Below are 23484 nucleotides of genomic sequence, written 5' to 3'. Positions count from 1 at the left end.
AGCATGCCCCCTAGAGAAGGAAGAGTATGAAATTACCCATCAAGCTGATCTAGTCTTAATACAACCTACAAGTAGACTAACCAAGCTCATTTCACCAAGCGTTTTATTCATGAGGGAGACGATGCAGATTGAGATTCAATTGAGACAGAATTAGTTTTTGTGATTAGCTAGGTTGAGTGGTTAAGGTACAATAATAATGATATCATTATTTCTTCTCTCTCATACAATACTAAAGACATTCACACACACACACACACACACATTGTCATCCATATCTGTTTGGATTTGGCTTGTGAATCTTCAACTAGTATCCTCTGTGTTTCAACTTGTACACGCCAAGAAAAAAAAAAAAAAGTAAATTCACCTCTCGTTGAAATTCCACTGTGTATAAAATGGTCTTGGAATTTGAAGAAAGAAAATAAAAAATCCTTCCACAAAGAGAACATGTGAAAAGGCCAAGGGAAAGCATAACTGAAAAAATATATAAAAATGCAAATTTTCCTAAACTTCGGCTTTGGATGGACTGAAGCATAAGTGAGAACTTCAACAAAGCAATAGAAAAAGATGACAGCTCAGAGTCTCAGAAATTTAAGACAGCAGCAGGATTAGACACTTTGGGTTGTCTTCGCACACATTTCTTATGGGAGTTAATTCCATTTGACATGCAAGACCAAAGCAAGATTACAGAGGCATAGCCCCATGGCGAGGTGTATGCTGTAGCTAAAAGCTAGGATTTGAATAATTGTGCAGGCTTACTCCAAGAATCAGGCGAGAACAGAATGAATGGATTATTACAAGGAACTTTGTACATTTTTAACTGCTGGACTTAATAAAATACTCTGTATGTGAGAGTAATGTTATGGTCGTCTGCATTCACTCCAGCTGAAGTTTGTGGTAGAATCCATCAAAAATGAGGAAAAACAGAAGCTGTTCTTAAAAAAGAAAGAAAAGAAAAGAATTTTGTAATGAATGACTGGGTTGGGTCGTGCCCAGATGATTTACAGAGGAACAGAAAATTTGGAAAACTTGAGATTAAACACATCCAAGCCCCCCAAAGGTAGAGGGAATTCATTTCCTGTGCAAAAGTTTGAAGAAAGCAGAAAGAAAAGCCCAGGGAAAGTGGGCCACAAAAAGGTGGATTTTTATTTCACTATTTTAGCTCGTTAGGGAGGTCATTTGTTACGGAGAAAAATTACTAACCCACACATCATTTCATATATGTATAAATGTGACCTCGTTCCTTGGAATCCGTGGAGCACGTGTCTGTTAAAGGCAGAAAGAATAACATTTCTAAAGACTTCTCACTTCTTAATTAACAGTCCAGTGAGAATTATTAAAATTCTTTACATAATTCTTATTTAGTGTTCATTAAAGTGAAAGATACAAATGCTGGACAATGCAAGGTTCAGAGAAGCTTTAAGAAAGGTAAGTCAGTCCTGTAATAGCTGGGAATTATGAAAAGTTGCCCGTTAACAGTAACCAAGTAGACCTTTCATTTTAAAAGTCACTGATTCAGATCTGAAATGATTTGATTTGATTTTTTCCCTTAAAATAGTCTTCATCTCCTCTCTTCTTGAGAGGCCATTTCCGATGTTCCTGCAGCCCTCCCCAGATTAGTGGGGCGAAAAGTCAACCCTGAAGAGCAGGTTACCGCTCTGGCCGTGGCCCTGGGGCCGTGCGCCCTCTGCTGGGAAGCCAGCCTGCAGCCCAGCTTGGGAAAAATCCCCCTAAGCGCCTGCCCCCAGGAAAGCAGAGATGCACGTTTCCAATAATGACAACCTCCAAGACGTGTGGCATCTTTCTCTCTCGTTGCTGTAAGTGGACATTAGAGGAGCGACATGAGAAGGTGGGAGTGCTTCATTAAACCAGAACTCAAATGCAGCTCTTCTCACAAAACGTTGACGGCGGACTTCAGTCTGCCATGTAAAATGGCAACAGGAATGAGGAATGCGTTACAAATTTGTAGACCCTAAAATTAAACTCCACCTCATTTATTTCATATTTCAGCAAGCTGGGGAGATCTGACATTAGAAACACACATCTTTCCTGATGAGCTCTGTGTCTTCCTTCTTGGAGAAGGGATCTGTGCTCGGGGTGGATACACTCCGTCTTCTTGAAGCCCCGAATTGCTTTGGTGTAGTTAGGAAAAAGCCATATTGCAATACCCTACACAGAGAAGTTGAGAATCGTAACCCTGGCAGGGAAGCAAATCCATGTGTTCTCAAAGGAAGAGGACGCTCTAACCTTTCCCCATGGTCATATGTACCTCATTAAAGTTCCTGTTTCTAAAGGGATGGTTTGCAAACCGAACATTCAGCGTCAGTTGGGAGCTTGTCTGAAAGGCAGGGACCACCCAGACCTGAATTCTACTAAATCGGTATCTGCATTTTAACAAGGTTCCCAGTAATTCATAAATATGATAAATTTGAGATGCAGCACTGTAGAATTGGAAGAGCTGACTCACAAGCAAAACCTGAGCACCTGGCTTTAGAAATGGATGGAATCCGAGACATCTGTTGCTTCCTAGGATAAGGGAAATGAAGGCCCAGAGCAGAACACAGCTCCTTACATATCTAAGAAGGGAACCTGTCATAAGACAAAATTGGGTTTGTAGTTAAAACTGGAGCACAGTTCTCTCATGCTCCTGCAGCTAGCCTCATCACCTACTATGAAACCAACAAATTGTGGCACCAACATTTCAGTGAATAAGAGAGCATTCCCATGTAGAAGAAGAACCTATCTTCTTTTAATCAGCTCTGTACTACTGATTCTGTCTAAATTCTTAAGGAATTGACATAGAAATGAGATTCTGATATTCTTTCAATTCATATAATGATTGATGAAACACATGGGGAAAATAAATTGAATTATGTTATAATCTCTCAGGGAAACATAATTAAGTTGTAAAGCATTCCCATGAAATCCTGAAAGCCTCATATCATTTAGACAGTGACTTCTACTACATGATCAATAATTATATTAATTAAATATAATTATTCTAATAAGATGGTATGACTTTGGGGCTCTACTTACTCTTGAGCTGATGTATTGATACGATCATGAAGACTTGGTTGGAGCCAGAGTTAGATATAAAAGAATTCTTTGGTGATCCCAAAAAGTTTTGTGAGGTTTATGATAACTTGTACTATTCATAATCTCTGTCCTCCAATGTAATGCTTACTTGCACAGTCTACTGGGTAATAATTATGTAAGACCACCAGAAACATTCCATTCACTATTCTTAACTGTATATGATCTAGAAACAACCTTTGGCAAATAATAGGTGATATATGAAACTAAGGTCTGATATTCATTGAACTTTCAAAATTCCATGACAGCCAATACATTTTTGGTCTATGTGTACACACGATTCTCGGGCTGCAGAGCAGCTCTGGGGCAGGGAGACAAAGACTGACCCGAAGTTAACATCATTCAGAGAGCTGGTATGAGCAGGGGTCCTTTTTCATGTGCTCTCTTTCTTTGTAAACAACCCAATAGCAAAAATCAGCCCTAGAACACAGGTCTGGTAGTGCACATTTTAAGCACAGTCACAAACCAAGACATAGTTGATTCTCTCTCTGTACCTGCCAGAGACAGCCTCAAGGGGTATGTATCTTACTAACTCCATAAAAGTATTAGTGAGTGGCAAAAGAAAGAGTGAGACAGGGATGTCAATTTAAAACAATATTGCAAGGAATCCTGTAACAAATATCCCAAATTTGGAAATGTTTTCCTTGATAGGCAACAGCCAGGGTATGCTGTTAACTTCTCTAATTTCTCTACATTGTTCAAGATAACTTGTTAGGTTGTATGTGTTTTTCAAAGTTTATTTATTTATGCATACAAAAACTGGGGTACAGGCTAGAGGTGCAGGGGGTGAGAGGAATCACCAGAGACAGAATGGGAAGCAGAACAAGCAGATTGACTGAAATACACTGCTGAGGGGAGCAGTGGGCAAGACAGGAGAGTTCTGCTGCGCCATGTGGTTCACCTCCCTGGCCGGGAATTGAACTCCTGCTGCAGTGGCTGTGGATAACTTCATAGTGCTGAGACTTAACCCCTTGCACCACCAGGGAGGGCCCTTGTTAGGTTGTTTTGATGTTAAAGCATACTATATTTGAAAGAATCACAATTAAGTACTGGAAATGAATCATTAAATTACACATAATTTCATCAGAATGTCCATAAATTATTTGTAAAAGAGCCTGCTGACATGATGCCCACTATGGAAAAGATTGTAGATGTCCTCTCATGAGGTAGAGAGTTAGGTATTTGAGTAAAAACTTAGGAGCCAATGCTACGTGTCTTGAATCTTAGGTCTGCCATTTAATAAGTTACTTAATCTTAGTTTCTGCATCTATAACGTAGACATAATGATAAAATATACCTAATGGAAATGTTTTAAGTGAATTAATAAGCATAAGGCAACTGGAACATGCTTGAGATGTACCAAACACTCAATTTATCATGCTATCATAGGTATTAGCCTTTCAATTAACATAGGTTGAGGAGATCATGTTATGACTTATTAAAGAACAGACTTCTTTAAAATAACCTTTCAGAACATCTGAAAACCAACTTAAAATATTTAATTTCCAACTTAAGTATGTTTCCTTAATAGGTTTTTTTAAATAAAGGTATTCATGGGACTATGAAAACACAAGCTTATTCATGTTATAATTTGACCACACACCCACACACACACACACACACACACACACACACACACACGTGGGCATAGAACAGTAACACCTCACAGTCTAATGCCAGAAGTTCCCCCATGGGGATTTACCATAAAGGAAGCAAAATCTAACCCAATATTCTAGTGAGAGATCTTACCATTCAGAACAATATAACCTGAGAACAGAATAATGCAGAAAGCAGTCCTAAGGTTTATTTGTCTTTCCTTAGGTAAAATCAATTCTGTTATCCACAGTTGGGTACAGAATGGCATATGAATAGCACGACTTCAGCCAGCAGTACCTCTTAGAGAGTGGGTTCTGTGGGTTATATCCCACACCCTGATTTACTCAGTATTTTCAAGAGTAAGGACAGACCCACCTTAGGTAGGAAAATTCATTCTAAGAAAGTATTAAGAGACTAGAAAAAACAAGATGGGAAAAAAATCAGAGAAAATTCATTTAGAATCAAGTATTGAGGGCACTCCAATCCTCAGGCATGAAGTCTAGGTAATGGGCAGTATCATCATGCCTGATATCTTCATCTCTCCTCCTTTAAAGTGGAGTCTTTAAGTCAATGGCTTATGTGTGGGAGGGAAATGAACCACACCCAGAATGCTGTACATCAGAGTGAAATAGAGAATTGATGAAGAAAATAAGTGGACTTGTGGGGCCTAGTCTAACAGTGATAGAAAGCAAGAAAATGACTTGTTCTTTCATAAAATTGAAACAATTAGGCAATTGAGCTACCCAATAATAATAATATTTTTTTCTATTAACAAAGGGTGAGGAGACAAATTTCAGCCCAAACGAAAGAAGGTAAATGATTCCTCCCCAAACGCAGAACCAAGATTTCTCCAATGAGGAGTAAAAGATATGGAGCAAGATGACATAATACGCAGTCCCTAAATGTAGGCAGTAATGGTATCCTACTCTGTAGACCCAGCTGTGAATAATTGAATGCAATATAAAGCAAAAATATAGAAAAGACTACTCAGTAACAGAAGCATAAAAATTCAGTGTGTGTTACAGTGCTGAGAAAGATACAGCTCCGTAGAACTCATTAATAAAGAGACTGATGAACAGAACAGAGTGGATTTGCAAAGATTAGGATGTAGCTAGCTTTGTCCAGAGACTGTATAAAGTTCTTATTGGCCTTGAATCTAAAGTAAGGTAAAAATCCAACCTCCTATTACTAAAGACCCCATGTATATCTTAGTCAAGCAACTTATCTTTTCCCTCACACCATTTAAAAGATAAAATTTATGGTAATATTTGTATTCTCCTACGCAAATCATTCCTTACAGCATCTCTCCATTCAGATGGGGTTGGGGCGAGAAAATGCATGCTACTAAATTTTTGTTGTTCTACATGACAGAGACAAAACCTTAAAAAAAGAAAGAAGGAAAAGAACCATTTCATCCACGAGAGCTGAGCTCTGAGAAAGCCACACAAGTCTCGATAGAACCTAAAAACCAGGTTCCAAGATGAACAGGAGCAAGAGTCAGAAATGTGAGACAGCCAGCTGGGTGTCAAGACTTGCACATTCAGGGCCTCCCTAATGGCACAGCGGGTTGAGTGCAGCGCTGTGAAGCTGTCTGCAGCCTTAGCAGTGTGGGTTCGATTCCTGGCTGGCCAGGGAGATTCCCACGTGGTGTGGCAGACTCTCCTGTCTCTCCTGCTGCTCCCCTCAGCAGTGTATTTAGGTCATCTGCCTGTTCTGCTCCCCACTCTGTCTCTAGTGAATCCTCTCACCCTTCAGTGCCTCTGGCCTGAACCCCAGCTCTTGTATAAAAAATAAATAATAAAATCTTAAAAAAAAAAAAGACTTGCACATTCATATTTCCAAAGTCTAAGAACACATTAGAGCTTATTCCATGGCTAAGAGCAACAGCCCTCTCTCCAGACTCCAAGCAACAGTAGATGCATTTTTTTTTAAATAATTAAAAAAAAATCAGCTGATAAGTACTCAGGTACCTGAAATCAAAGATAATATTTAAGAAACAGAAATACAGACAATTGATAACTGTTGTGGCTTGGGCAGGGAGAAAGTGTCTCAGCCTTGGGGCTTCTCTGAAATAATCACAAAGTAAGTCCAGAGACTATCTTTAGAGAGTCTAAAAGTGCTACTCAGTGGAGGGCTGGTGGTTTCCTCCTTCACTTTAATTTTATGTCTAAAACCATTCTGTTGCCAGTGCTCTAGTTTGTTCTGTGGGGCTTTGGAGATCTTGATGTCAGGTGAGGTGTTGGTGTCTCCAGTAATGAATAGGAAAACAAAGAATAGTTCTTTGACCTTTCCCAAGGTAGACATCTATGCCACAGATTCATAGCAGAAGGCTCAGGGACAGAAAGGAGCCAAGGACCCCTGCAGCTGTGTTCATAGATGGCTCCCACTGGGTGCTCCTGGGAGTAATGATGACTAATTAGTCAGGCAAGACAGCAAAATAAATGAATAGCAAGAGGAGCCTGTATTATTTTTTTTAAAGATTTATTTATTTATTTATTTATTTACTTACTTACTTATTTATTTATTTATTTATTTATTTATTTATTTATTTATTTATTTATTTATTTATTTATACAAGCACTGGGTATAGTCAGAAGCACGGGAGGGTGAGAGAATTCACCAGAGCCATTGGGGAGAGCAGAGCAGGCAGACTGACGAAGTACACTGCTGAGGGGAGCAGCAGGTGCTGCAGGAGAGGTCTGTCGCGCCATGTGGGACCCTCACCTGGTGGCCAGGGATTGAATTGGTGCTGCAGAGGCTGTGGGTAGCTTCGCAACCCAGCACTCAACCGATGCGCCACCGGGGAGGACCAAGGAGCCTGTATTATTAAGAATGCAAATCCAAGCCCAAATCTGGAAGCCCGGGCCAACAACAGTTCCCAAATTTTTCACTTGTTGCAAGAGGGAAGAATGTTTGATATTCAAGCATGAGTCAATCCAGAATCTACTAAGAAATGACAGGAGTGTCATTGTGGCTATGGCAAGAGACTCACATACCTCAGGAAGCCTCTGCTTCTTTCTCTTACTTTGGCTTCCTCGGTGAGCGTCTCCTGTGGCATTTAGGAAATTTTTTTTTAAAGAAGAAAAGAAGATATATATATATGTGTGTGTGTGTGAGTATATATATATATATATATATATATGAATGTTTATTTTATTCTTTTCTATAAATGGAAATAAAGACAAAAGAAGAAAAGCCTAATTTGCAGTTGAGTTTTCCAGCCTCAGTTCTGGCTTACCAATGAATCTTATATACAAAGCTGACTGGAGGGAGGGGCGGGATTGAATAACAAATTTATGTGATACAATCACATCATTTACAATCACATAATGGACCAGATCCCAATTTTCAAAAGGCATAAAGTATCCTCATTAATACGATAAGTGCAGCAGTCAAATCAGCACCATGATTTTATCAGGGTTTTTGACTGTACATGAATTAGAATGTAAAATGCATACAGAATTTTTAATGGGAAGGCTTTAACATTCACTGAATGTATTTCTTACTGTCATTTGCATCACATTAAAGTGAAATTCTACATAAAAGGATAAAGAGAATATGTCCTAAATTACAGTTTTTCCATAGTTGTCATGTCCACACATAGAAAAACCTGATTCATAAGCTTGAACACGATTCTAAATCTGAAAAGGCTGAACCAGTTCTCTATTTGTTTGGGGGTTTTATGTGACTGTCAAGACTGGGTAGATCTCTGTAAGGTCAGATTGTCAGGACAAAGCTAATAAAGATCATGGGGAGGGAGAGGATGATTATATTCATGGTCCCTCTTCTTATTAAATACTACAATTGCATTTTTGTTCTACATCAGACTACTAAAAAGTCACTCCTGTTTCTTAGAAGTATTTTTTCACTCTTTGAAAAGCTTCTATCTTCAGTTACTTCACTTGAATAGCATGTATGGCTATAGAGTAGTGTGGTATTAATCAAATTCTGTATATCTACCATGATTGAGTGTATAGATATTGCTGTGAGCTCAAGATATACAGTGAATGCTTGCTTCACATCACACTTGCGCATGTGTACTTGTGTGCTGAAATGTGATTACCACGTCAGAAGTTAGTCTCAAGGTAATGACATTGGGAAAGTGTGCTTTGCAACTTCCATACACTGAGACAAAAACCAACATGTCATTTCTCATTAACTTCACATCACATGAAGAGAAATCAGTAATTTGTATGTAGCAGTTGAGGGGAAATCTGGGGAATCTGAAAAAGTGTTTTCCATCTTAGGAAAGGCGACGGTGCCACCTGCCAAGAATAGTCCAGAAATGGTACAGATCTGTCCACACTGATGACCTGCTTACTGGTGGCATGCCTGGCACAAGTGTGGGAATTTGCACTCTGAGTGACATGGATCTGTTACTATCTTAGAGTCTGAATAAAGAGAGATTGCTACCATTTCACCAATATAAAGATCCGCATGGAACTTAGGACGAGAGCTTGAATTCACAATAAATTGGGTGAGTATAGTTTGCTCCTAGAAAAAACATCTATGTACAAACTTGATATGAACCCGCATGGAATGAGGGACTTTCTCAATGGCCAGTCCATACATTTTAATAGTTTTATCTTTAACAATTCATTAACCATTTATTCATTGATAAAGATCAACAACTTCATATTCTACTGTCTGGAATTATGCGTACATATTGCTGTCAATTCTGGTTTATCACCATTGAATAGACAGACTATATCAAATTCATTTAAGGTGTATGTATACACACACGTGTGCATATACACATATATACATGCACACATATATGTAGATATACACACGTTGTATCATTTTAACATTAGGGAAATTCACCAATGTTGTTTCATATCGAGAAACATTTGTAAAAACATTTGTAGTTTATTTTATTTTTAAAGATTTATTTTTATTTATTTTATTTACAATGACTGGGGTATGGGCCAGAGGTGTGGGTGGTGAGAGGATTCACCAGAGACAGAGTGGGGAGCAGAACAGGCAGATTGAGTGAAATATACTGCTGAGGGGAGCAGCGGGCAAGACAGGAGTAGGTCTGCTGTGCCATGTGGGTAGCTCCCTGGCCGGGGATCATAATCACGCCACAGTGGCTGGAGATAACTAGCTAGTGCTGAGACTTTAATTCCTGCGCCACTAGGCAGGCCCTATAAACATTCATAGCTTAAAATACAAATTTTACCCTAGGCCATTTCTTTTCTTTTTTCTTCCCTTCATTTTCCTTTCCTTTCCCTAGTACCTCTCCTCTACCTTCCTTCTCTTTCCTTCCTCCCTCCCTCTCCCTTCCTTCCTTCTTTCTGCATTTCTTTCTTCATATTCTTTGCATTAGCAGAGGAATTAGAATTTAGGCCAAAAAAAAAAAAAAAAGAGATATATTCAGGTGTCTGAGTCATTTTAAACCATAATACAAGTTATGCTCTTTAATACCTAAATAGTTCAGGTCAAGTGATACAAAACCTGTGGAGAAGTCATTTATACATTGATGGATCTTAAAATTAGCAGAAATTCCCTGATAATATTATACAGTGCAATAACGTATGTTCCAAACTGAATGCACATTAGCAATGCAGACTTCATAAAGCCCTTTAAGTGAACAGTTCACCTAGTGAAATCCTGGCCCTTGTTGTTTACTCTCTGAGAGGGCATTAACAACCCCCCTTACCATCTCTGAAGGACGCTTATAAAGTGGGAATATTAATATTCTATTTATTAACTTCTTATGAGTATGAAATAAGATGATGCACCTCAAGTATCTGGAGTAGTTCCCAACACGATGCAAAGTTCATATAAGCGCCATCCACCTCACAGAACCTTTTACTTAGTTTTTGCCAAAAATTATGACTAGCGACACCTTTTTTAAAAAGTTAATTAGAGGCTATGAAACCTGATTTCCATCCATGATTAGACTCTGTAAGTTCAAGTAAGTAAGCCCCCTTCTGCCAATAAAAGTAGGATAAATATCTTTCACTTCCTGTCAGTCCCAGTGGACTCCTTGAAGATGTTACTAGAATTCAGAAATTAAGACAAATATATTAGAGGAAAGAGGCACTGTGTTCCTTTTAAAATTAATTAATTCTGTTTAATAAAAAAGTATATCAAAACATACAATATTGTGATTTGTTATATATAATGAAATGATGACTTCAAACCAATAGACAGCTAATAGACAGCTCTTTTCACAGTTACTTTTTTTTTTTTTTTTTTGTATATAATGAGAGTACCTGAAATTTGTTTTGGAAGTGATTTTCCAGTATTCAATAATTTATTATTAAATATAGTCATCATTCTGTACATTAGATATTGTGTTCTTTATTGCTTATTTGAAATCAGCAAACAAAATTTATTTTAAAACATATCTCTTTTCATATATAATTTTATCAGGAACATGCTTGTAGTTGGTCACTTGAGGTGGTATTTCTTTGTCTTAAAAAATAGCAAAGCAGGGGTCTCCCTGGTGGTGCAGCGGGTTGAGCACAGTGCTCTGAAGTTGTTTGCAGCCTCTGCAGTGCCGGTTTGAATCCTGGCCAGCCAGGGAGATACCCATATGGCATGGCAGACCTCTCCTGTCTTGCTGGCTGCTCCCCTCAGCAGTGTGTTTTGGTCCGTCTGCCTGTTCTGCTCCCTGCTCTGTCTCTGGTGAGTCTTCTCACCCTCCTACACCTCTAGCCTGTACCCCAGTTCGTGTATAAAAATAAATAAATCTTAAAAAAAAAAAAAAGCAAAACGGACCTCCCTGGTGGTGCAAGGGGTTAACACACAACCTATGAAGCTATCTGCAGCCACTGCAGCATGAGTTTGATCCCCAGCCAGGGAGCTGACTCACATGGCACAGCAGACCTCTCCTGTCTTGCCCGCTGCACCCCTCAGCAGTGTATTTCAATCAATCTGCCTGTTCTGTTCCCCACTCTGCCTCTGGTGAATCCTCTCACCCCCTCCCCCACATCTCTGGCCTGTACCCCATTCTTGTATGCATAAATAAACAAATCTTTAAAAAAAAAATTAAAAAGCGGCAAAGCTGCTTTAAGTTTTCTCCTACCTTGCCTCATAACTCACCTTTAACATAATACAAATATGTTTTTGCCTAATTTGCACAGCAAAATAATATATTCTTTTTGTGACAATATGCCTGTATAAATAATAGCTAAGTGGATTAATATTTTGTCAAAGTCCACATTTGTTGCATAATAGTAGGTATGTCTTAGGGCTCTGCTTTCCACCTACAGAAGAAGCCAATAATCTATCTCAATGGACTCAAATTTATGCCACTATCTTCTCTTCCTCTTTAAATGCATGCTGTTTGTTTTTATAAGCCTTATTACCCATGCTTCATTGTTTTCACATTTTCTGCCCTTAGAATGGTTCTGGTATTTTACAGTGTGTGGTTGTGTTAAACTTACTGGCAAATAATTTTTAAAACTGCTTGAACTCTTTTATATTCTTTCCTCCCCTTTCACCAGTCTATATGTAACATTATATTCAAATAAACATACAGTTCAGTTGTATTATCACCTTAAAATTTTTGTCTCAAAAAATGTCTGATTTCATTAAAATCATTGAGTTGTGGTAGCACAACATTTGCTATTCATCTGTGTTTTCATTGCTTGCTTTATTGCAAAAGAGTTATTAATTTGTATTAATTCATTTCTATTACATCTGCTAAAGAATATGGCATTAATATTATTTTCACCTTTCTTTGAGATTTTTGTCTTCAAAAAAATGGGGTAGGGGGATTGATCTAAGTCTGTTATGTAACTTATTTAACTGAACTTGAATTTATATTTCCTCCTTATTATACAATTATTCAAGTGCAAACTTCTCCCAATAATATTTATTTATGTAAGTAGACTAAATCATAGCCTTGATCTTAGCAAAAATGTTGGCTTACAGATTTCTACTTAATTTTAAAAAGTAATAGAAAGCTTAAGAGCCAAAACTGTATGATCACTTCACTCATGAATAGTTTTATTTCAATCTCGTTGTTTATATAACATATTTATATAATGATTAATCATTTGGGTCTTTCCTGGAATTCATCTTTTAAAACTTTGATTTCTCTGAGTATGCTTTTTAAAAATCTTCTGAATCTACTTTTAAAAAGGCTCTATGAGAAAAGGAGTAACTATAAGAAAGTGAAAATCAAAATCAACAAAAAACTATGAAACAGAGACACTTTTAGGGGGGCGGGGGCGGGAGGGGAGGGATTGGGGTCAGAATGGGGGGGGCTGCAATTGTATGGGGAATATAAAAATAAAATTTATTATGTAAAAAAAATAAAAAAAAATAAAAAGGCTCTATGAATATACATATCTACCTATCTCTTCCAGGCAATTGATTTTTCTTTCTTTAATTTCCTTCATTTAAGTCATCTTGAACAATTTCCTTTGGTTTATTCTAATGCCTCAGTTGCCCTCTGAGAAACTATTTTTCAGTAGAAGACCTGGCATTTGTATGTTGTGTTATGATTGTTTTTCTTCCTTTATGCATCTGATCTATGCTCCTCCTCCATCCTTTGATTTTTGATAGGCTCTGCATTATGATAACAATCTGTGAACTGTGAACTGTCTATCAAAGACCAGGAAGCTAACAGACCCAGGGGCATCTTGTGTCCTGTGAAGATTTATGAGATAAGATGGATTTTGACTCACCCATCAGTATGGACATAGAGCTTTCTCCCTCACCCAGTGCATTCCAGAGATGCTTAGAGGTGCCCTGAGGAACAAGTTCGCAGCAGAGTCAGTCTGAATCCGTTGCAACTCATCCCAACACTTATCTTTCAAACAGCTCAAAATGCCTTCACATAGTTTGCAGATGCTTTAATCAGAAAGAATTTACAGAAATCTTCTCAGATTTCATATTACTCCAAATCCCCCATCTCCACATCTACAGATGTGGAAATTTCTCCAAAGTATCAAAGCGCTGAAGAATAGAACATATGCAAAATTTCAGGTTTTCTTATTGTGCCATAATATCCAACATTCTAGACCTTGCTGAAAGCCTGCAGCAATAAACTTCTGCAGCTTGTTTATTCTGCGGATCGGTCCCCATTTCCAAATATGAAAAAGGCCAGGGAAGTTTGTCCTCTTTTGAATTATCAGCTTCCCAGGTCATGAAACCGTCCACTTCTTTGTTGTAAATAGATTTGTGTTTTACTCAATACCATAACCAGCAATCTATTTCATAGTTAAGGTACACCAGGAGGTATAATACCTTGAAAGTATTTATGTGAATGTGTGGTGTTTTCTTTCTTACCCTCCCACAAGAGTATATATAGAAGAGAACTGTTGTCGTTACTTATTTTTATTCTTCCTGCCTACAACCAAAGAATTTCCCAACTAGTCTCGTTGAAGCATATATGTCCTCGCAAAATTGCTGCATATTGCCTCCTTCATCCCAGTCAATTCCTCTTTTATTCCAGGTACCAGTGCATTGACACTGACACATCGATGTTCTCCTTGTGAGAATTAGCCTATCACATTCATTTACATCCACTTAATTGCTGCCGCTATTGTTTAGTCCGTTAACCTCCAGCTAGGGTGCAATTCACGTGAACGCTGGGGAAGCACAACCATTCGATTAGTTCTGCAAAGTAGATTAAAATCTTCTGGCTAATTGGAGACTGTCCATATTGCCGCCTTCCTCCCAGCTCCAGGTTGAACAAATGTCATATCTTCAAGGGAATATGGAAGGCTTGGCTGGACCCAGTAACATTTTCTGAGCTTGTTAGCGTACAGGACATTGTGCTGGGCATGGTGCCAGCGATTATCGTCAATCTGGTCTCTGCCTGCAATCTACAACTAGTCTTTTGATTGGCAGCTTGTCTTCTTCCTTTTCATAAGAAGCACACATGCACACTAAAGACACTCCAACTTGATATGTAGCTAAGTCATTAGTATCCCAAATTGGTAGGAATTTCATTTTGAAACACAAGCATTAAGGAAATCCTTATAACAGACTGTCTGGTATAGGGAAAAAAGAGAATTAAGAGAATGATATTCTTGTTTGATACAAAGAATAATGCCATGTTTTATAGGGCTCATCATCACTAACATGAGAGTCAGCAGGCTTTGGTAGCTAAGCTGTTGCATGTCTGTAGACAATGAAATCCCAAAGCTTTCCTCAGCAACATGTCATGGTTGTGTATATGTTAAGATGAGATGATTTAAGATGTTTAATTATGTTTTATCTAAAGAAACATCTAAAGCTTACATAAGCATATCCACTCCAGGAATTCTAAGAAATAGCAGTAGGTCAAATTTCATTTAATCTAAAATGTGTGTTCTGGTGTGGCTTCAGCATACCTCTCCAGCATATTTTCTGGATGTACCTTAAAGCCTAGTCACTAAGAAATGATGACCTTAAAGCCCAGTCACCAAAAACTGGTGACCTTTGATATTTTTAAGGCCAGGTGTCCAACTATCCTGGGTTTTGTTATAGGAATTATGGCCACATATAGAAACACATAACATGAGGAGTCAGCATAAGGAATGACTGAGAGACATGCTAGGTGCCATTATGTCAATTATATCACCTAATCATCCCAACATGTGGGAAAGGTCTCCTTACACCTGTTTACTGAAAGACTGAGGTGCTGATAGGTTGAGTGACCTTATGAGGTGACAAACTAATAAAGCACTAAATTGAAATCCAATTCTGTAGTACTCCAAACCTACTTCCCTCCTACTAGGTGTTCCCTAAGGAGAGAGAATCCTTAAGCTGCAACGTGAAGATGTAAAGGTTCACAAGATAAAAAAGGAGGATGTCAAAATTTCTGGATATGACATCAAAGGTAATGAGCACTAGGGGGTTAAGAGAGGAATATGAGGGAAAATAGTCATCAAAATTGTCAAGACCACATGATGTTTCTAAGAGGCAAATCAAAAAGCAGGTACCCATTCACCTACTAGAGATTCGAACAACTTGTGGAGGAATAAGGCACCAAGACTAAGGACCCTGGGACTCTAGGACTTAAAGACCACATTGCTGACTGCCTTTCATGGCATGTCAGTGAAAGTTCCAGAAGTGGGCATACACAGCAGATCATAAGTAAACTGCTTAGGGCAAAAGGATTGGGCTGATACATCACTGTTTTGTCCCTCTGACCTCTCTTTTAACTTTCCTTTACACATAAAAAGATAAGCAAGAAAGCAAAGAAAGAACCTATTTGTGGAAAGAGTTCCAAAGTAAGAGTTGCCTCTAGCAACCTGGAGCAGGAATACAAAGGGAGAATGACTTACGTTATCACAAAATATTTTAACATTACACATCAAGTTAGCAAACTGTTGACTGAATACATTCTGTCCTCCTATAGCAACATACCGTAAGACCAACCTGGAAATCCAGGTTTCAGTTTAAATCTTTGTGCTCTTTGGAGTTTGATGCCGGAAGTGGCTGCCTTGTCCGGCTCCTGTTGTTCCTATCATGCACTGCAAGAGTCCTTACTTGTGTGTGCACACATCATCCCACATTTCCATGCTCAGCCCACAACCCTCTCCTGGGGGTGCGTGAGACACCTGGCCTTTTAAAGATGACTAAAAAGAGTCAGAGAAGGAATAAAATTGTCTAGCAAAACACAGAGCTCAAGGCAGGGGCAGCTGTTGCCTTGATATAAAAATTGGATTGCACAGAAAAGTAAAAAAAAAATGCCTTCCTATACAACACACAATACACATGTCACTTTGGCACCAACGTCCCTCTCTGGTGCTTTACCAGGCCAGTCCCGCAGTGTCCAACTTCAGAGGCCCTGTTCACATCAGCGCACATGGTGTTCCCGCATCAGATATAGGCAGGTTTTCCATAAACCCCCCGAAGAAGTGCTTCGAGTTTTTAACGCTAGTCTTTTAAATTTGCAAGCTGTTAAAATTCTCTTAAACTCTCACATAGTCTATATTGTCTGTACTTATCAGTTGGCCTATGAAGATTCAAATTGCCATGAAATTAAGGAAAAAAAAAAAGAAATTCCATTTAATTTCTCCATTGCCAGTTCAAACACACATACAGATGGGTTTAACTAGCCCTTCAATATTGTCCTAATGAAAAGTTGAATCTACCAGCAAATTGAACCTGCACCTTAGCGTATTCTTCTGGAGACAGAACTTGCTCAATCAGAAAACTCTCCACCCATTCAAAATGGAGAGCTTCCCTCTACAATCTCACTTGCTAACTCTACAAACTCCATTAGGCTCCACATCACATCTACCCTCCGTTAGCCCTAGTGGATAGAACAAGTTTCTCTGAGAGGATCATTTCTGTTGACCGAACTTTAAGTTCTTTTCCCAGATCCCTAACATGATTTGACTGAATTTTTTGAAGCTTTTGTGTGTAAAGGTTGCAGAATGTCAATTCTCTAGTGATAGGATTTGGAAAAGGGAATGAAACCCAGCACTTTTATTCTAAAAGTGTGTGAAGAACTACCTTTATGACTAGTTCATAAAATAGTATTATTTCTGTTTGCCATGTTCCTTTTATCCAAGGGCTTGACACAATTTCTAAGTGTTCTGATAGGGCCACTAAAATCATATCAATAATAAACAATAGCGTTTATTAAAAGCCTGTGATATTCCTTCCATTGAACCTGATATTTTTCGTGAGTTCATGATGACTTATAAACTTATACCAAATGTTTGAAATAGTTTTTACTATTATTTTTCATTTTTTTATTTTTATTACTCTTGCTATTGTTATTGTTGATAATATTAGAGGAAGAACTGAGGCTTGGAGAAGCTGAGTAACTTGTCCAACGTCACATAGCTAATAATTTGCAGAACTCTGATTCAAAACCAGTTATCATGACAGACTCTAGAAACCTTCTACTTCCAGACTCAAATGCCAATTGCATTTGTAAAGTAAATTATTTCTGGGAGTCACAGAGAGGAGGCACATTTTCCTATGCCTCTTAAGTCCTTAATCTGGAGGGAATTTTAAAAAGGGGAATCAAAGTAGAACAATAGGACCATATTTACCCTCCCACCTGAAACAACTAAAAAAAAGGAAAATTTTATAAATATGTATACATATATATGCCCATACATATATCATACATAAGCGTGTTTGAGATGTGGACACTGAATTGCTAAAGTGAGTGTTATCTGAGACATGGGGAAAATAAATGGAATGAGATTGCCCCACCTTACTCCTTTGAGAGCATTCTTCGATTGCAGTGTAGAGGGGAAACTGTTCTACATTTAGGCACTTACTCAAGCAAAATAAAAGTATATAACCATACAAAGACTTGCACGTGATGATGTTAGTAGCAATAGCTGTATTTGTAATATCTTAAAACTGAAAATATCACAAAGGGGTAAACAAATTGTGGCATATCTAGACAAGGGAATAGTATTCAGTAATAAAAACTGGAATAACTACTTCAGGAATAACTACTGCTTTATGTAACAAAAATAAATCTCAAAATAATTAAACTGAGTAAGATAAATTAGACAAAAAAGAGACCATATTATATGATTTTACTTTATATAAAATTCTGGAAAATGAAAATGAGTCTAAAGTGCCAAAAAGAAAAAAGTGTTTGGCTGAGGGAGGGAAGAAGAGTTACAAATAAATACAAGGAAACTTTGGGAGTGATGGATATATTCATTATCCTGACTATGGTGATGGTTTTATAGGTAAACCTGTATGTCAAAAGTTATCAAGGGCCTTCCCGGTGACACAGCAGTTAAGCACTGGGCTGCGAAACTGCCTGCAGCCTCTGCAGCGCCGATTCGATCCCTGGCCACTGGCGAGGGTCCCACATGGCGCGCAGACCTCTCCTGCCGCCCGCTGCTCCCCTCAGCAGTGTACTTCGGTCCTTCTGCCTGCTCTGCTCCCCACTCTGGCTCCGGTGAATTCTCTCACCCTCCCGCGCTTCTGACTGTACCTAGTGCTTGTATAAATAAATAAATAAATCTTTAAAAAAAAGTTATCAATTTTACGCTTCAAATATTTTCAGTTTATTGTATGTCAAGGATGCAAGCAACTTTTACACACAAAAGCTTCAAAAAATTCAATAAAGCAATTTTCAAAAAAACTAACAAGATAAAAGAGTTCCGTCTTGTTTGTGTATTTGTTTTATTTCCTGATCACAGAACACAAGCTTTGTTAGAGCAGAGATATAGTGAGTAATAAATTAATTCAAAACGTGGTGGCATAAAATGGCCATAGGTCATGTTCATGTGCAGCACAATTAGGAAGAGTGAGGATTGCTTCTCTCTGCCCCATGATCCAGCACAGCATCTGGGAGCTGAAAACCCAGGGCTCCTAGTAATCACTACATTGTCCTTTATGTGGTCTCCCCAGCATGGAGTTTCCAGCATAGAAGTCTCTTCACATGTCAGTTTGGGCCCTCAAGTTCTGGCTCCTAATAGAGACAGAGGAAGAAACTATGTTACTTTTTTTGTGGCCTAACTCCAAAATCATAAAGGGTCACTTCCATCAAATTAGTTTTGGTGGAGCAGTTGTAAAGATCTGCCCAGGTTTAAGGCAAGAGAACATAGTTCCAACTCTTCATGGGGGAATTCTCAACATAATTGTCAGTATTTTGAGGAGCTTACATGGGATGTAATATATAGGTTCAATTGCCTTTGAAAAATGAAGTCTGCCACATAGTATTCATGTCATATAAATGAATATATGAACAAGAGTTATTTCAACTTTGTGGGCTTTCACACAAACTTAATTTCAGACACTAATTCCAAAGAGAGTTGGAATGCATCTTTTTATACAATGTAAATTCAAAGAAGAATGCTTGGATTAAGTTATGCCTTGAATTACAATACTTATCTTTTAATCAGATAACTACATGAGAAAAGATAACAACTTGGATAATGGCAACTTGTCATGGAAGGCATAAGTATTGGGGAAGGTATCTAGTATTACCAGGGTTTTGAGATGACAGAGACTGTAACAAGCTGAAGAAATCTGTCAGTGCCACATGGGGTGTTGGTATCAAGACCAGGGGCTTGAAAGATTGGCTAGATTTCTGTAGAAGAAGCTGGGTGGCAGGTCATCAAAGTAGGGAAATACATAGAAAAGTTTCATTCAAGAAATTATTTAAACCTAGTACATTATCTGAAACTCCAAGAAGCCCTTTAAAGTGAGAGAGTCTACACAATTCTTCCAAGATGTTCCAATCTGTCAAATGCCCTTCTTTTGGGAGAATCTTAAGATCAATCAGATTTTGGAAACATTGAGCTTCAGAATCTACATGGATGAAAATAAGATTACTCATTAAAAAATCATGGGGAGTTTGGAATAAGAGTTGATGGGTCTGCAATAGGGTCTGATGATTATTTCATCTCTATTGTGTTAATTTATCATAGCAACAACCTTCCCAGCTAAATCCTTCACAGCAGTGACAAATCAGATCGTGAATAAGTAAATGATAAATGATAAACAAGAGTAGCATGAATACCTGATGATGCATAGACAAAGCCTACAATGTAACTTTAAATTGTAATGTTTTAAAAATGGAATTTGGGAGCTGGGAGAAAGCTTAGCACCCTTTTAAGTCATTTAGGTAAGGTCACAGACCTATTTATTTCTTTTCCAAATGTATGTGTGGAGATACTGATAGGCACCTTCATTTTGTATGTGAAGGGAATTGTGAAAGTTTCACAGGGACAGTTGCATTGGAGAAATATTTTGTGATATGGAATGAAAGGTGCTTATACACATAGGATATTTTGCCTATCATATTGCTGCCACATTATTTATAAAGCATCAATTCTTAGCTTTGCTTTCATGCACTAGTGGATAGATTTCATCAGGGCTGTGGTTTCCTTTGGTACATGAATTATTGTGTCAATTAATCCTGAAAAAAATAAGCCATCATAAATAAGTAAATTGATGTTTGTCCAGTTAAATGGTATAGTTTGAAATCTTAGTTCATTTGCAGAAAAAGGTTATGAGAGAATTGAAGTTGTTGTTTGCCACCTTTGAATAGGTAAATTTGCTCATTACCAAAATTTCTAATTTCTAATGAGGATTGTAGGTTCTCTCTCCCTGTCTCTCAGAATGGTACCTGTGGTTTTCTTTCGATAATGAATGCACCAACGGGACCCAGAGTTAAGTCCAGGCCTCAGAACTAGGAATATTTCCATCAAAGATGGTTTGTTAATAATAAAGTAAGGAGGGAAAAAAGCTATTTGCTTCTTTTGTGGCTTTGACCCCCCCTTGGTCCTGCCAGGCCTGCCTGAGCATCAGCAGAGTTCAGTGGTAATTAAAGCAACAGTGTTGTGAAAAAAGTGTGAATTACTTTTACGGGAAGACTTGGATGTTGCTAGTGAATGACAAAGCACAGCAGGGGGCTCTGCTGGATATTAAAGAGTGATGGCCGTCCCTGTGCTATAAGGTGTCTTTCAGCACAATACAAAATTGTGACTTTTCACAAGTTGATATATCTGGAAGCATTCGAGTTATCAGCTTAAAATTTAGATTTTCTTTTCCTTTGGCAAGGTTGTAGAGCAAAACTATGTCACATTTCGTGAAATGTGGTCTGGTAGTTGGAATGCTGGAGAGCTAAAGTGTATTTTCTTTCTTTTCTTCCCCTGGATTTTTTACTCTAGTATGGAATTATTTCAACCTTGAAGATTGTTGAAAATAGTGAGGAAAAAGCTATAAAGGATCACATGCTCAACCCTCTCTGGGCAAGTTATTTCAATGTCAACTAGGCTTTCAGTTCCTGTCATTTTTAAAGAAGGAAGCAGTAGGGAGCAACACTCTGGTGACGATGCCAAGGAGTGCCAACTTTGCACTCAGTGCTGGGTCAGAATGCACATATGCTTGGTGGGCTTGCCTCACAAGACCCAGCCAGAAGTTTTGATCCTTCCTGCTCTTTATCCCTGCAAATCTCATTAAGTCAACTCCCTCACAGGTATGATATAATGTTGATTCTGTTTCTTATCCAGTGAGAAAAAGTATCGTTATCCAAATCCAATAAACTACCTTGTGCAGATGTGAAGTCAAAGAATAAAATAGCTCAATTGGCTATTAATTGCCTTTCGTTTTATAAGCTAACAGACATGGTCGGTATTCGGAAACCAGGTTCCCAACGTGCATATGGAATTCCTTGCAAAGACAATATGAACAGACCAGAGCAGCCTGCCTCAGTACAAGATGGGTGAAGATGAAAGTGAAAGGCAGAGTGTAATATGGCTGTGATGTGAGTCTGATTGTGATACAGGTCTGCTATAACCAAGGAATAATCTCCCAAGTCATATACATGCTTTGTATTGGTCAGCACTTTCTTTTTAAAGTGAATGAATTGAGATAGTAAGTGCAATTCCTGCTCTTGGTGTATTTTCAGCGTATTTTTCGTGGTATATTTTCAGTAACTGGCCACATCTGACAGCGTGGGGCATCTTTTGGACCAATGACACAGCAGAGCAGAAAGCAATAGACGTGGTGGCCCACAGCTGGGACATCGAGTCTTGATGTCCTCACTGACAGGCTGTGCAAACCTGATTTCCTCATGTGTAAAGGGATGTAAAAGCCTTTTCCACATTACTTTAAAGATTGAGGGAATTAAGATATTAAAATTGTGTAGCAAATGCCTGTTATATAATAAGTAATTGATAAAGGCTGTTACTATTGTTATAGGACAGGGAGAGGGGCAGCCCAAACCCCGCAAACCTGCCTATTTTACATGGGTTCTGCCATCTGCCGCATCAACACAAAACATAGGAGACTTTAATGGGAAGGAACTTTAATAAAACTAGGAAACAATACAGGTAAGGCAAAGAGTCTAGTTTCTAAATGAAGCATCCAGAGTTACCCGCCCCCTCGTGGGTAAAAGTCCATCCAAATGGGATTGGCGCAGAGCAAGGCCCCAAAGCCTGCTACAAGTCTAAAGCATCTTCCAGTGGGGACCCACAGAAAAGGGTTACAAACAACCGGACAAGCCCAGAAGGAAAAGAGCAAAATCAACATCAAGATAAAAGCTGCCATTGTCATCTCCCCACGGGTCTCACCCACATCTGTGTCACCCAGTCCACGACCAAAAGACAAGCACAGTTTCTTCACGTGTCTCTAGGCTCCATGCGCCTCTTCCAGGTCTCCTGGCTCCATCCTGCTTCCTTCCTCAGTCTCTTCTGCAGCTTCTCCTCTTCCTGCTCAGCTCCACCCTCCCTTGGGTGGGGCAGGGAACCTCCCCCTTTCCTGGGGACCACCCTGTTACACTATCCTCATGGTCATCATCATCAGACTCAGTGCCGTTATGAGGGAAGGTGAATCTGGGAATTCCTTTTGCTTCTAGATATACTAATTTTGTTTGATCTGCCAGGCAGCGGGATAATATTTTTAAAGAGGTACAGGTTACAAAACGGCATTTAGGGGATGAGGTTGTGACAGGCCAAACAATATGCTGTTTAAATAGACAACAATGATATAAACAGAATAACTGGGGTACTCCAAATGACATTCTTTCACCCCACTAGTGCAAAGTTTAATTAGTATGTAAATAGCATACTCATTTACAATTGACATAATGCCACCTCTTTTCATGCCAAGCTGTCAGGGCCTATGAAACTGCAAAATTCCTGACATTAAACATTTGTTGTAAACTGATCCTTCCAAAAGTAACTTAACTAAAGCTGAAAAGGCGGGAAAGGTGATAATTGCTTTTTTTTTTTTTAGCCACCCTTTCATTCTTTCCTTTGGAGAAAGGGTCCAAGCTGTTTTGGGGGAGAAATTCACCATATTATATTGGGCTGAGGTTAAATTCTGTAAAAAATGAGAAAAACCACCAACCTCAGAGTGATGAAAAGCAAAATGGGTAAGGAAAAAAAAATACCCTCAATTGACACAGCT

The sequence above is a fragment of the Talpa occidentalis genome, unplaced genomic scaffold, assembly GCF_014898055.3.
Source record: "Talpa occidentalis isolate TD23 unplaced genomic scaffold, MPIMG_talOcc4v2.1 talOcc4.5, whole genome shotgun sequence".
NCBI lineage: Eukaryota > Metazoa > Chordata > Mammalia > Eulipotyphla > Talpidae > Talpa > Talpa occidentalis.
Note: the sequence above shows the minus strand (reverse complement) of the source record.